Below are 15,291 nucleotides of genomic sequence, written 5' to 3'. Positions count from 1 at the left end.
CACAATAGGCGAGATATGGAAGTAACCCAAGCATCCATTGATAGGTGAATGGATAAAGAAGATGTGATACACACACATGTACATACAATGGAGTATCACTCAGTCATAAAAATGAATGAGCTCTTGCCATTTATGACAACATGGATAGACCCAGAGGGTATAATGCAAAGTGAAACTAGTCAGACAAAGAAAGACAAATACCATATGATTTCGCTTCTACGCGAAATCTAAAAAACAAAACAAACCAACAGGCAAACAGAGTTAGACTCATAAATACAGAGGAAAAAAAGTGGTGGTTGCCAGAGAGGAGGGGGTGAGGGGATGGGAGAAATAGGTGAAGGGGATTAAGAGGTACAGATTTTCAGTCGCAAAATAAATAAGTATGGTATAGGAAATATAGTCAATAATATTATAATGTTTGTATGGTGACAGAGGGTCACTTACTACACTTACTGTGGTGACCACTATGTAACACTATGTTGTACACCTGAAATTAATATAATATTATGTGTCAACTACATCTCAGTTAAAATTATTTTTTATTTTAATGTTTATTTATTTTTGAGAGAGAGAGAGAGAGAGAGAGTGCAAGCAGGGTAGAGGCAGACACACACACACACACACACACACACACACACACACACACAGAATCTGAAGCAGGCTCCAGGCTCCAATCTGTCATCACAGAGTCTGACACGGGGCTCGGACCCATGAACTGTGAGATCATGACCTGAGCCGAAGTCGGAGGCTTAACTGACTGAGCCGTCCAGGAACCCCTCAGTCAAAATTTTTAAAAAAGAAATAATACAGAGATCCCGTATATCCTTTACTTGGTTTTCCCCAATGATGGCATCTTGCAAAACTATGGTACGAAATCACAACCAAGATACTGACACTGACGCAATCAAGATGCAGAACAGTTCCATTAACATTAAGTTCTCTCACATTGACCTTTTGCAGCTACACCCTCTTCTCTGTCTCTACCCACTCCTTAACCCTGGGCCGCTACGGATCTGTTCTTCATTTGTAGGATCTTGTCACTTCAAGACTGTTCATAAATTGAATCATATGTTTGATTAGCCATTTACCTACTGAACAAAATCTGGGTTGTTTCTAGTTTTTGAGTATTATGAATAAAGCTGTTATGAACCTTTGTATATAGCTCATTTTTTTATGTTTATTTTTATTTTTGAGATCGAGAGAGCAGGAGTGAGGGAGGGGCAGAGAGAGAGGGAGACACAGAATCCAAAGCAGGCTTCAGGCTCTGGGCTGTCAGCACAGAGCCCTACCTGGGGCTCGAACTCACGAGCTGTGAGATCATGAACTGAGCTGAAGTTGGATGGTTAACCGACTGAGCCACCCAGGCACCCCTGTATATAACTCTTTATGTGAATGACTTTCCCTAGGATATGCCCAGGACTGCAATTGCTGAGTCATTTGAGATTTGCATAATAATAATTATAATATGTTTATATTTATAATATAAATATAATTCTAACAATTATTACTTCTATTATATTATTGTATGTTATGTAATAATAATAATTATATATAATATACTTATAATATATTTATAATAATAGTTATTATTATTAAGGTTTGTTTATTTTGAGAGAGAGAGAGATAGTGTGAGAGTGCACAGAAGGGGCAGAGAAGGAGGGAGAGAGAGAGAGAGGTCACTCTTGTTTATTGCAGCCATTCTGATAGGCGTGCAGTTAATATCTCATCATGGCTTTAATTTATAGTTTCCTAAAGGCTAATGATGCTGCACATCTCTTCATGTGCTGCTTTGCCATCTGCATAGGTCTTTGGTAAAACGCTCTTCACATCCTTCACCCATGTCTTAGTTGGATTGTTTTTTGCTGTTGACTTTGGAGACCTTTCTGTTTTCTAAATAGTAGTCCTTGTCAGACATGTGCTTTGCAAACATCTTCTCCCAGCCCGCAGCTTGTCTTTTCCTTTCCTTAACAGGGTGTTCTGCACAGCAAAAGGTTTTAATTTTTATGGAGTCCAATTTATCAATTTTTATGAATTCTCCTTTGGTGTTAAGGCGAAGAATTCTCTGCCTGGGTCTAGCTCTCAAGATTTTCTTTCCTCTGTGTCATTTTCAGAAGGATTTGTAGTTTTGCATTATACATGTAAGCCTGTGATCCATTTTGAGTTAATTTTTGTGTAAAATTTGAAATTTAGGTTGAATTTTGTTCCCCTATGGATATTCAGTTGCTTTAGCACCATTTGTTGAAAAGGTTATGTTTAGGCTTTTGAGGTTGTTTTACTTCTTGTCGAAAATTAGTTGGTCATATTATGGGCCTTTTCTGCATCCTATTGACCTAGGGACCTATCCTTCCATCAATATTACACAGTCTTAGGGCACCTGGGTGGCTCAGTCAGTGAAGCATCTGACTTTCGATTTTCACTCAGGTCATGATCTCACAGTCATGAGTTCGAGCCCCATGTCGGGTTCCATGCTGAGCATGGAACCTGTTTGGGATTCTCTCTCTTCTTCTCTCTCTGCCCTTCCCACTCTCTGTTTCTCTCGAAATAAATAATAAACATTTAAAAATTATTGTGGAGGGGCGCCTGGGTGGCTCTGTCAGTTAAGCAGCAGACTTCTGCTCAGGTCACGGTCTCATGGTTGGTGAGTTCGAGCCCCGCATGGGGCTCTGTGCTGACAGCTCACAGCCTGGAGCCTGCTTCGGATTCTGGGTCTCTCTCTTCTTTCTGCCCCTCCCCTGTTTGTGCTCTGTCTCTATCTGTCTCTCAAAACTGAATAAACATTAAAAAATTTTTAAAAATTATTGTAGGTATATTATACATTGTAAAATTTCATAGACTAATTCCCCCCACTTTGTTCTTAATTTTCAAAAATTGTTTGAGCTATTCTAGTCTCTTTGCCTTTCCATATACATTTTAGAACAATCCCATCTATATCTAGAAACCATCCTGTTAAGACTTTGGTAAGAATTGCATAAGGCCCATATATCGATTTGGAAAGAACCAACATTTTTGCAATGTTGGGTGTTAACACTGATGAACATAGTAAATCGCTCCATTTGTTTAGATCTTCTTCACTTCCTTTACCCCAATGTTTGTAATGTTCAGCAGAGAAGTTCTGTACCTGTTTCGTCAAGTTTACCCTGAAGGAGGAGGGCTGCTTCACTACTGCTGGGTAAGGGTGGAGGTCCGGCACTCTACTGACATGGGGAAGGGTTGAGAGGAGGGAAGTGATTAGTGCCTGGTCGGGATGAAAGTCCAGCATCCCTACTTGCCAGGTAACCAATCCTACAGGCTTTGGGGCAACTTATTACAGCCTGACTAGCAGGGACACCTAGGGTCCCCAGTCAGTCTTGCTTGGTGAGTAGGAGTGTGATGGCAGTATTTTTTCACGGTATTTGGCTGGACTAGGCCAGTTGTTATCTAAAGGCTTTCTGTCTTGCTAGGATACCACTCAGCTCGTCTTTTTTCTTGAGGCTTTTTTTTTGTCTGTGCCCATTGGCACTTCTAGGTCACCAGGATTATATTTCAAACCTGGGATGTATGAGGCAAAAAGAAAGCTCGTGGAATTCACTGCTGTGCCGTTGATTGGATAGCAAAGTCTCTATCTAGTCTGGCTATTTCTCTACACCTTTTAGAGTTTTCTTACTTGCTTTACATATAATGTCCAGTGTTTAGTTGTATTTAGTAAGAATAGATTATATAAACCATCTCCAGCTTCCACAGACTAAAAAAATTACACAACATTCTATTTGTCTCACTAGTTAGTATTCAGTTCACACAAATGATATTCTACATAGAGAATGCCTATAGCAGCCCCACCATGAGAATCTGAGTACTTGTCTCTCAATGAGCTCATCTACAGAATCGGGATAATGACTCTAAGCTTCAAGAGAAGGGACCATGCCTCTTTTTCACCACTGCCGACTTGGAACAGATTCTAAGGGCTCAATAAGCATTTGCTGGAAGAATAAACCAGTGATATCTCTGGGATGCATAACCATTAAGTAGGTAGCAACTTTTGGAAGTAAGACATTTGCTCAACAACACTTGTTTAAGAGAGCCTATTATTTGGTTGGGGATAAGCAGTTCTTCTAAAATTACATAGGGGCACATCCACAAAGCTCATTACACAGAGTGTGTGTGATCAAAGGACATTTCTATCATGCTACTTTTATAGAGAAATGGAGACAATTTTTCCCCCTTGTGTTACATACCTGCAGGTAACCAAATTTTTAACTTACAGTTAGGAATTGACTCTAGGCTGCCTGGGTGGCTCAGTCGGTTAAGTATCTGAGGTCATGAGAGGTCATGGTCTCATGCTTCGTGAACTTGAGCCCTACTTTGGGAATCTCTCTCTCTGTCCCTGTCTCTCTGCCCCCCACTCGTGCTCTCTCACTCTCTCTCCCTCAAAAAAAAATAAAGAATTGATTCTAATATTACATTTAATACCATAAAAATATATCAACTTTGATATACTTGCTCATATCCAACCATAGAGAGTTTAGAGTTAAAACACGTTTTTATTTTTTAACCATTTTGGTAATAATCCTCTAATGTATTTTTTCCTTTGAACACATCTCTTCCGGTTATGTCTATTCTATAAACAGGGGAGCATTGTTTATTACTGTTTTGAGATCACTGCTGAACATCAAATTCCGTAATGCTGCTATCATCGAGATCATGTTTATATGGATGCAAAACGTGGTATTACAGTAATAATCTAAGAGACTGTGCCTAACTATTACCATATGTTATATGTAGCGCTGACCTAATTTGCTTTTACTACCTGGAAATTCTGGTAAATAATTTGCTGTGAATGGCAGCTGGAGGCAGTGGTAGGAAATCATCACTCCATAATTGTGATTACATCATCTACGAATTTACAGAAAGTCGGTCAATATTAAAAGATCAATTTATCTCTCTGAGAGAGGGATGCTATTTCTTTGTCTACAAACAGTACCACATTTGCACCAAAAGAAAAGGCACACAACTACTTAACTTTTTAGCACGTTTTGCATTGGTTTTGCAATTAGGGTGGTAAAAACATCACCTGATCTTAAACTGGTGACTAGAATGGCTTCCACCTCAATTTATCTTGAATATCAACCTGTTTTTTAGCATCTGATCTATGTTTTACTTGTCATCATTCGTTTGCTCATCCATTAGTTCATTTAGTAGTTTTGAACTGCTCTGCTTGGTTCTGGGGAATCAAAGAAACATAATACATAGTCTTTTTTTTTTAAAGTTTTACTTATTTATTTGTTAAAAATTTGTAAACGTTTATTTATTTAAAAGAGACAGAGCATGAGCAGGGGAGGGGCACGGAGAGAGAGACACACACAGAACCTGAAGCAGCTCCAGACTCTGAGCTGTCAGCACAGAGCCCAACACCCGTCCCGAACTCACCAACTGCGAGACCATGACCTGAGCTGAAGTCGGACGCTTACTGGACTGAGCCACCCAGGTGCCCTGAGTTTTATTGATTTATTTTGAGAGAGAGAGATAGAGAGAGCACAAGCAGAGGAGGAGCAGAGAGAGAGACAGGGAAAGAATCCCAAGCAGGATCCACACTCAGCTCAGAACCCTACATGGGGCTCGATCTCATGACCCTGAGAGCATAACCTGAGCCAAAAATAAGTCGGTTGCTTAATGTCAGTTAACTGACTGAGCCACCCAGGCGCCCCCACAGTCTTTAGGAATGGACATAGGAAAGTAAAAAGATAACTAAGATATGATGTATTAAATTCCATGGTGAGTGTTTGGACAGACCCTAAGAGGAACATATATTAAGGGGACCAAACCCAGCCTGTGTGTGTGCGTGTGTGTGTGTGTGTGTGTGTGTGTGTGTGTGTATGGGAAGGTGTGTGGGTGTGCGCATGTGTGTGAGTGACGGGGGTGGGAAACACTACAAGTTTCAGCAAAGGCTTCCAGAAGAACTTAACTGTGCAGAGTGTTAAATACTGAATAGGAATTAGCCAGGCAAAAATGGAGGGAAGAAAAGGAACTGAATGAGCGTTACTGAAGGAAAAAAAAATCTGCAATTGTCCATGTCTAACTTTGAAAGGTCAAGTTCTTTTTGACTAAATAACAGACTTCCATTGCTGGAACGAATGTCCATGAACGAATGTCTTACAAAAGTGTCCATTTATGTTTATATCACCCCAGAGATCATTCCAGTCATCCATTTATTGTTTACCCAGGGAACCCAAAGCAGTTTGGTGTTGCTGAGGAACCAAAGGGAAGTAAAAATGTGGTGGGAATTCAGTCTGGAGATGGGGTGGTAGTGGAGGGTGCTGAACATTGAGGTCCTCTACGCTAGATCAAGGGAAAAGGAAAGTCATCGAACTGATGGATTTTAAGCAGTCAGGATTACCCAGTTACATTCAATTTTTAGCTTCGTCGTTCTGATGTTTCTGTCTAGGATAGCCTTGGAGAAGCCTTGGACGTGAGAACAGCTCTTACAGAGGATCAGCTGGGAGCTAAGAAGCTCCAACAAGAGACAATGGGCCTGAGAAACATTTAAGTGATGTGGTCTCAGGTTTCAGCATTTGCATGTGATAACGATGAGAGGCGGAACAGCATGAGACACCCAGATTTCCGCTGTGAGCAGCTAAGAGGATGCCACCAACACCCAGCTCCCACAGGGGAGGACCCTACAGAGAAAGATGCATTTTCAGGCTTGGACATGCTGAGGTGGAGGGGTCTCTGATACACGCAGGGGGAGACGTTACAGGAAACAGCTTACAATCACCCGAACTTAGGAGATGGGTCAGCCCTGGAGGTCTCCCTCTGATGATCACCAACCTCAGGGTAGTTGTTACAATCAAGACAGCAAGAAAGCCTGGGAGGGAGTGAACAGGATGAAGGAAGCAACTGGGCAGGCACAGAGGACAAGACAGATTGATTTCCTGAAGGCTGAAAGATCAACCTCGAGGTGAGCACGCAAATTCCAGAATCGACACTGATGGTTTTCCTGGGACTCCTTGAAATTATGAATGACCTGACTGTAGGCTGGGATCGTAGTTACTGTAGATCTAAGCTCACTGTGTGCCTCCAAGGGTCAGGCAAGTAACATCAATCAGTGAAACTGCTTAGTTGTAAGGTCATCAATGGTCAGCTATGCAGGGCCAGTGCACTGATTCAAAGACAAGAAGACATGGTGAGGAATAGGGCAGAATGACATGTGTGCCCATAGAAAGAGGGCGACCACAGGTCACCTCGGTTGTCTTCATTACAGAATACAGGTGGAGGTTGCCAGATCTTCCAGTTTTTCATGAGAATTAAGAAATCCAGATTTTTATATAAAATACTCCACTTTTTCGCTCTTGACAGCTAATTAAAACTTGAAACCATGCAGCAGCCAAGGGGGAAACAATAATGCCTGTGGGCTACAGCTTTGTGCTCTCTGCAATAGGTAACTTGGGTTGGAATGACTGGGAGTCATGTTGAGGGTCAGGAAGTTGTGATGTCCTGACGTCCTAACGTCACAGGGACCGCATTCCATCAATAAGTACGTGTTTTGTGCCCCATATGTGCCGAGGTTCAGGGAGTCAGTGGTGAGTAAGAGTCAAAAATCCTGAAACATGAACTACACATACGACTTCTGCCCTCTGTGGTTATTCTCTTTGGGATACTGACATGTGGGTGAAACAAATCTGGGTGGGTTTGGTGGAAGAATTTTCCGGTGTCTGATGGGTTCATATTTAGTTCTGCCACTTATTTGGGTCTACAACTATAAGAGACAGACCCTGGAAAAGTTTCAGCACTCTCTGTGCTTCTGTTTTCTTGCCTGTGAAATGTGTATAATGATAGGACCAACTCAGAGAGCCAATGAGAGACTCGAGTCATATGTCTGAAGTGTCTAAGACAAAGGTTAGCCTTAATAATGCTTATGATGTTTGACCCAGCACTCCACCCGTGTGTCTAAAATAAGGGATTTTAGAACACGTAAGTAAGCGTTATATCCCATAAAGGATGTAAATGTGAATGCTGTTCATGACAGTGTGAGTAGCCATTTGAGAGGCAACCCTACTTTTCTGAAAGCTGTATTTTAAAGAAATTGATTCCTGGAGTTCAGAGCAATGCCCTGAAGTGATCCTAAGCAGGTGCAAAATCAAATTAATTGCCAATCAGTTTCATATGCTAATACAAATAAGATCCCCTGGTGAGCTCCTGGGAGGACACAGATGTGTATTTGGATCCTGTAGGGATTGGGGGTTGCTCTTGACAATGGAGTTGCTGAGGGAAAGGTTTGCTCCCATTACCGCAAACTGACACCTCTTGTCTTTCAAGTGAACCAAGTCACAGAGAATCTGCCCTGACCCTCTGTGGCCAGGGGGGATAGATGACTTCACGAGACAGAACCTGTGAGTTCGACTGGGTCGGACAAGGACTGTGCATATCGAAGAGTCTGTCATGCAATATAAAGCATTTATTACTTCCGGGAATATTAATTAAGCATTTGCGAGGTACCAGGTGCTGAGCCAGGTGCAGGGTAGGAGAACAAACTGGACAAATCCCAGCCTTCATGGGGGTGATTGTCCAGTGAAGAAGTCGGGCTATTAAGCAAGACATAGCATAAATTCAGGTTCCTGGCACAGCTCATAAAAGGACCACTTCACTTAGTCTGAGGATAAGCAATGGCTTCCCAAGGGAAGTGATGTGAAAACCGACATTTAAAATTAAGTAAGCCAGATAAGGAAAGATGATGAAAGTTCCAAGATGGGCAGGAGCAAGTATTTAGTACGTTACAAAGACCAATAAAGTGGCTTTCGACCCGGCTGGTCACCATCTCTTAATTACGTGTCAAGATTTGGTTTTAGGACAATTTTCAAGGCGCGTGTTGTCGATTTGACAGATTACATTATTAAATGTAATATTAAATTATCTGGAGCATCATCTCGGACTTACTGCCATTTTAAAATGAGCACATTACCTGTCAGTTTCATAGATATTAGAGACGTTTGTACGTGCATCAATGTTATAGAGCTAGATGATCATCTCCCATCATCCTCTCCCTCCCATTGCCCCCTCTCACACTTAGATCTTGTTACCTGCTACTGAACTAATGCAATATCGTCTTCACGGATTTCCTTACCTCAAGTTTTCTCTCCTCACTTCAACTCCCTTCACACTTTGCTGCAAAATTCCATTTCCTGGGATACAGCTCTGATTCCGTCACTCCCATGCTTATCGTTTCTCACGGGCTCCCCGCAGCCTGAGATGTTGACCAACCACTCAGTTCGGTCCTCACTGCCTTCCCCGCGACTCCAGGCTGCCTCCCCACTAGCCTGCTCCTTGGGAGTCGCCTCAGACAGGTTGTTGTACCGCTTTCCTGCTTGCTTAGCTTTGGCTCACAACATCCTTCAGTTTCGCATGTCCTTCCCCAGCATGTACGTGCTCAAATAACCACTTCGTGGACCAGCTCAAATGCTCCCTTGATTGTGAAGGTCTCCCCCGGACCACCTCACTGTGTTTCCTCCTTCCTTTAAATCCCCAGTACCCTACCCACATGCACAGTGCCATGTGTCTGTCTCTTGAGTTACATTTGTAAAATTATGCCTTCTCAAGTGTGATACGCGTGTATACTAGGGGTAAGGGCTCTGTGTTCCGAAACTTGGCGTCTTTTAGATCTTTCAGCATAGGGTGTTCACACTGTACATAATTAATATTTATTTAAGTCTAGCAATCCTACCAGCTATGCTAATTTTATTTGAGTTGAAAAAGACTTGATTTAATGTACTTGTACTTGGCGTGGTCTCAATTCGTGGAGACATTAATTTTTTATCTTGTATATGTATAGCACTTAGAGTTCATAAATGATTCTGTGTTTATTATTCTATTTTATGCCCTAAGGTTCATGAGACATTAATACATGTATCGATATGGTATCTTTCTTGGCGCACGCACAGAAAGGTGAAAGGGCTCTCTGGAGCTCACGGAGCTAGCAGAGAACAGAGGTGGGGCTGGAACCAAGTTCTTTTTGTTCTGGGCCCTGCCATTTACCACCTGCGACTGCTTTCCTAGTGTTTCTTTCTCCCTTCTGAAGCCCCAGTTAAATGTACATGCTGTAACTGACATCAGTATTTTCTCACTCGACACTGATGTCGGTTAGGATTGAACATGGCTCCTGTAGCTACTTGAGGAATTGCGATTAGGCCATGGAGTCAAGTGCCAGCCTGAAACCCAGAGGATTAGCTTGGATTAGTCAGTGTCTATTCTCACAGCCGAAGTTTGTTAAATAACTACCATTTCCTAATTTTCAGCGAGTGTTGTTGCAAACAGACCATGTTGCCTGTTGACCCTGAGGAGAGAGGGAGAGAGAGGCGTGTGGGTGCAGGTGGTCTGGATTTTCCTTCTTGGTGGTGCTGTTCTTTGCTGTTACTGCATTAGGCTTCAGTGAGAGGTGATCAGAATCACTAAATATTTGCAGGCCTTCACTGATGCCCATTGGTTGGATCTAGTTTCTTCCTTTCTTTTTTCCCTCCCCCTCTCTTCCTTCCTTCCTTCCTTCCTTCCTTCCTTCCTTTCCTGTCTCCAATAAGTAGCCTATAAAGTAAGGTAGGGAAATCCCTGGATTTAAATTTCAAAAATAAGTTTTTATATTTTATGTAGCTCTACCCTTAATTTCTTTGTGATCTCGAGCAAATTGCTTAAGCTATTGGCATACCTAATCTCAAAACAAAGTTATACTGGGAATCAGATAAAATACCTTATGGAAAATCATCTTACAGACTTCAAAGTACCTCATTAAAGTGAAGGGTTATTATTATTATTACTGGAAGAGGAAAATAAAGCAACAGTTTGAATTAAATTTTGTTAGAAAGTTTGAACTAAAACCCTAACCAACTTAACTGCTAGTTTTTTTGAAGGGGGTGGGGGAAATGTTTTATAAAGCCAAGATAGCAGAAAGCTTGCTAAATTACTCTGAAATATTACTTACAAATAATTTATATTTTTCACCTCTCTAATCAGATTCCATAACTAAACCGCAAGGAGACGCCTGAGTGGCTCAGTTGGTTAAGTGTCCAACTCTTGGTTTCAGCTCAGGCCCTGATCTCATGCTTTGGATCGAGCCCCATATCAGGCTCTGCACTGACAGCATGGAACCTCCTTGGGATTCTCTCTCCTCGCTTCTCTTTGCCCCTCTCCTGCCCTCTCCCTTTCTCAAAATAAACAAACTTAAAAAAATAACTAAACCACAAGGAATGAGTAGTAAACTCCACAATCTAAAAAGGTAATCACATATAGAAGAAAAATGTAGTTTAATAAACTATTTGAACAATAACAGCAAAAGGAATTGAGAAACACTCTTCTGGACTTTTCTGGCTCTTGACTAGAAAGGTAGCATGGCTTCCTTTTATGTAGTCTTTTAAAATTGAGAGAGGTTGTTTCCATTTACTGTTGTTTTTGCATTCCTAGAAAGATTTAGTCTGAGGAGCAACGGCAAAGCCAAAAAGGGCTTTCTATATTTATGGTAGTTTCTTTTTTTAAGTTTATTTATTTTTGAGAGAGAGAGAGAGAGAGAGAGAGAGAGAGAGAGAGAGAGAGATGGAACATGAGCAGGGAGGGGCAGAGAGAGAGAGGGGATAGAGGGTCTGTGGGCTCCACCCTGACAGCAGTGAGCCTGATGAGGGGCTCAAACTCATGAACCACTTGATCATGACCTGAGCTGAAGTTGGACGCTCAATCCAGGTGCCCCCCAAAATACCAAGGCTTTGTATGAAAATTATTGGAATGATTCCTGTTTTAGAAATCAAATCACAAGAATTTCATGTAGCTTTTAAAGGATTTTGTGTTATGTTATTGTAAGAGCTGGATTTAGGAGAAAGAAATTGGAAGAAGCTGATAAAAAGTAGAGAAGAAAAGTTCCAACGTCTCCATTTTACCATCCAGTCCTCTTAAGTATCCTGAGTAGAAGACAACAATCAAAGCAAAGCAAACCAAAAAACTTCCTTGGGGCTTTGCGTGATGAAAAGAATGGCGAGCTCTTGAAGAGAATGAGAAGCTGGACGTTCCTGAAGAAGAAATGGATGCATTATTAATTTGTTAAGTAGGAGGACCCTAACTAGGTCTCAAGAGATCGTTGTATTGATTCATTATCTACTGAAGAATCTACCATTCCCACCAGAAGCCTCAGGGAGTTTCTCAGTTACGTCCTGCATCAAAACTATTTGAATACACAGCAGTGGTGATAACAGAGCACTGTACTGAAAATTGTTACACCTGGTGGTAGGTACATCTTGAATCATGGAGTCTAGAATGGTCAGTTTTAGAAACAGAGTCCAATAGATCAGAACACCAAGGAGGTGCCCTCCGAGTTTTGCGATTCAGTGACTCCTTGTTGGTTTCTGGTTAATGGAGGTTGGATGGACCCTTGGGCCAGGCACTGCTCCAGATGCTTGGAGACGCCCAGGGAACATAAGAGACAAAACCCCTGCCTGTCCTAATGAGCTTATACGCTATTGGTAAAGACAGTCTATGAACACATCTCAAAAGGAAAACCATGTGAGGTTTGATAGCAAAAATGGTGATGAGAAAAAAAGAAGATAAGGGCTGGAGGGATGAGGTATCACAGGGAAGTATGGCAGGGAGGCCTTTTTAAGAAGGCGACTTTGGAGTAAAGCCTTGAGAAAGTGGAGGAGCTGGCTACAGGGTGTCAGGAAGGGTCGTCCAGGGAGAAGGAACGGCCACCCCAGGAGGCTGGGAGCCACGGAGGCCAGGGGTGGCTAGTGCCAAGAATACCCTTCACTAAAGTTGGAGTGCTTGTGTGCATCCGGGAGGGCCTGAGAAGACATGGCAGACGATAGAAGGTTTTGACCAGAGGAACGGCGTGACCTGAGTATCCATTCAACAGGACCCGTCCATGGAGTTGTGGAAGTGTGGAAATTAACAGGTGGCAGGACAACCCTCAGGAACTCCTGTCAGGCGGCTGCTGCCACTGGGCACTGCCCCCTGAAGGGCGCTGCCTTGCTAACATCATGCCTCCTCTATGAGGGCAGCCTGGATCCTGTCCGACGGCTGCTCAGGGAGGGGGTAGGAGGCCTCACCCCCTTGCCTTAGTGAAGGTCCACACAAAGCCTCCTCGGATTGGCTCACGCCTCTGTGGCAACTCTATTCACCCTTCAGCTGCCCCCTCAGCCCAATCCGGCCCCCCCCCCAGACCCTCTGTGTTGTCCCTGACAGCATGTTCCAAGAAGCTGTCTGCACCCAAACCTCAGTCTGTTTTCAGGGAGCCTACCTTAAGACATCTTATGCGGGTCTCCCAAATAGAAATTATGTCTTCCTTCTTGGTGTCCCAGGTCCCATCCAGTCCCACTCGGGTTTCTTCTTGGCAGATAGCCATAATGACTATCTTCCCAACTAGATGACTGTAGGTCCGGCTCTGCGCCCCACTTATTTCTACACTTTGCTCCTGAAAGATGTTGAATATTGAACACACGCTATGTGGTTAACAGATAACTGTGATGCCCCCGGACGGAACTTAAAAACGAGAAACGAAATGTGAAAAGCAATGCTTTGAAACGTCCTTTTCCTCTGTGATTCCTGTACGTCAGCAAAATCATAATCCCCTGTAACTGAGTGCTCCAGATCTGTTAGTGTGATGGCCAGTTTGCAGTTAATGGGTTTTCTCCTCAGGCCTCTAGTTTATGCTTGGATCTGTTTTCTATCCAAAATTTGAAAGCAAAAGCCAAAAAAAATCAAGGCAACTCTAAGCAATTAGTTTGTCTATATTGTGCTGGGGGACATCAGATGTGACCGTATCCTTCTGAATGGACTGATCTGTGAAACAAGTTAACCAGGTTATGAAATGGGTGGCCATTTAGAGAGCCCGTGAAGAAAATAGAAGAGAAACGTTTCTCATGAACCCGCGTGTTGGGTGCACCATGGACTGCAAGGCATCATCTTGTTCATTCTCGAGATGCCCACCAAGGAAACCCTGTGACTCCCGAAAGCCGGATTTAGGGAAAAAAGGAAAGTAGAGGTTGTTGGGTGCGTCCTTCGTGGTGGTAACTTTGTGGGCACTTTCTTCTGTCTCACCACTACTGAGTGTCTCAGCCTCGGCCGCTCACCCAATCACCTGGGGAGCTGAAAACCTCTGATGCCCGGCTCCCACCCCCAGAGACTGTGAACTGGTTGGTCTGGATGGTGGCCTGGCCATCAGGATATTTGAAACCTTTAACTGAAAACATCCCGTGGTGATTCTAGCATGCAGACCAGGTTGAGAATCCCTGCTCTATCAGGTAAAGCACATTTTGGGTTAAAAACAACGGAATGGAAAACATCTGGCTGAAAGCAATTGTGGAAGCAAGTTGCCTGATACGGTCAGGCCCCTGTCCCTGGACAGTGTCCCGTTCCTGTCAACCCCTTGCTCATGATCCCCGAGACATGCTGGTTTTCTGCGATCAACCAAGCTCTTCCTGCTGCCAGGACACTCTGTCCCAGATCACTGTTGGCATGTTAATGCTGACCAACTTTCTATCAACAAAATTGATCTCAGCCAAATAACTTCCGGTCAGATCCCCGAGCATTCTGCTGTCACTATAACCCACAAATGATTATATGAAGCTATGGTTCATCCACGTTAAGAAATTAGCAAAGTAGGGGCTCCCGGGGGGCTAATTGGTTAGGCGCCCAACCCTCGATCTTTGCTCAAGTCATGGTTTCACAGTCGTGGGATTGATCCCCGCGACAGGCTCCACGCTGAATGTGGAGCCTGCTTGGGGTTCTCTCTCTCCCTCTCACTCTGCCCCCCTGCTGCTCATGCTCCCCCCTCTCTCTCTCATTCAAAATAAAAAATAAAAAAGAAATTAGCAAAGAAAGGAGGTGAGCACGTAATTCAAACGCACAACCAAAATTTCTTTGCCGAAGGTTCTGAAACTTCCTGTGTTAATCCGGAAGTTTCTTCGAGAATGTAATCTAAATGAAATGAATATCAAAGTGCTCTCAGTTAGACCCCTCCGTGGCTTTTCTTCGCCACGGGCTGTAGGTTTTCTTACAGGTTTTTCTCATTGGCCCCATTTTCCAGCCCTTAATCACTTTCAGCGCACTCCTCCAGAGAGCTCCCCCACTTTCACACGTTCACTCAACTTGCAGGGTTCCAGACCGGGTCTTTAATTACAAACTTACAAATTCTGGCAGGAGTGGAACCATAATAACCTCATAGCGTTAGTGCTGTGTTGGCTCCTAAAGACAGTACTCCTCTGTTTCTATTGCGTTAGCTGTGGTTCTGGTTACTCTAGGCTACCAGGTTATCATGATTTTTATCTGTGTGATTGTTATTAATAATAATTA

At 43.0% G+C, this 15,291-nt stretch overlaps 1 protein-coding gene across 2 annotated transcripts in view; it reads right to left on the bottom strand.

Moving 5' to 3' along the window:
• Positions 1–15,291, bottom strand: part of XKR4 (XK related 4) — a 431,927-nt gene that overhangs the window by 95,778 nt on the left and 320,858 nt on the right. The gene's annotated exons all lie outside the window — the stretch shown is intronic.

This window comes from Neofelis nebulosa, chromosome 14, assembly GCF_028018385.1.
Source record: "Neofelis nebulosa isolate mNeoNeb1 chromosome 14, mNeoNeb1.pri, whole genome shotgun sequence".
Lineage (NCBI taxonomy): Eukaryota > Metazoa > Chordata > Mammalia > Carnivora > Felidae > Neofelis > Neofelis nebulosa.
The sequence above is the reverse complement of the archived record's forward strand: the minus strand, read 5'-3'. Positions and strand labels throughout refer to the sequence as shown.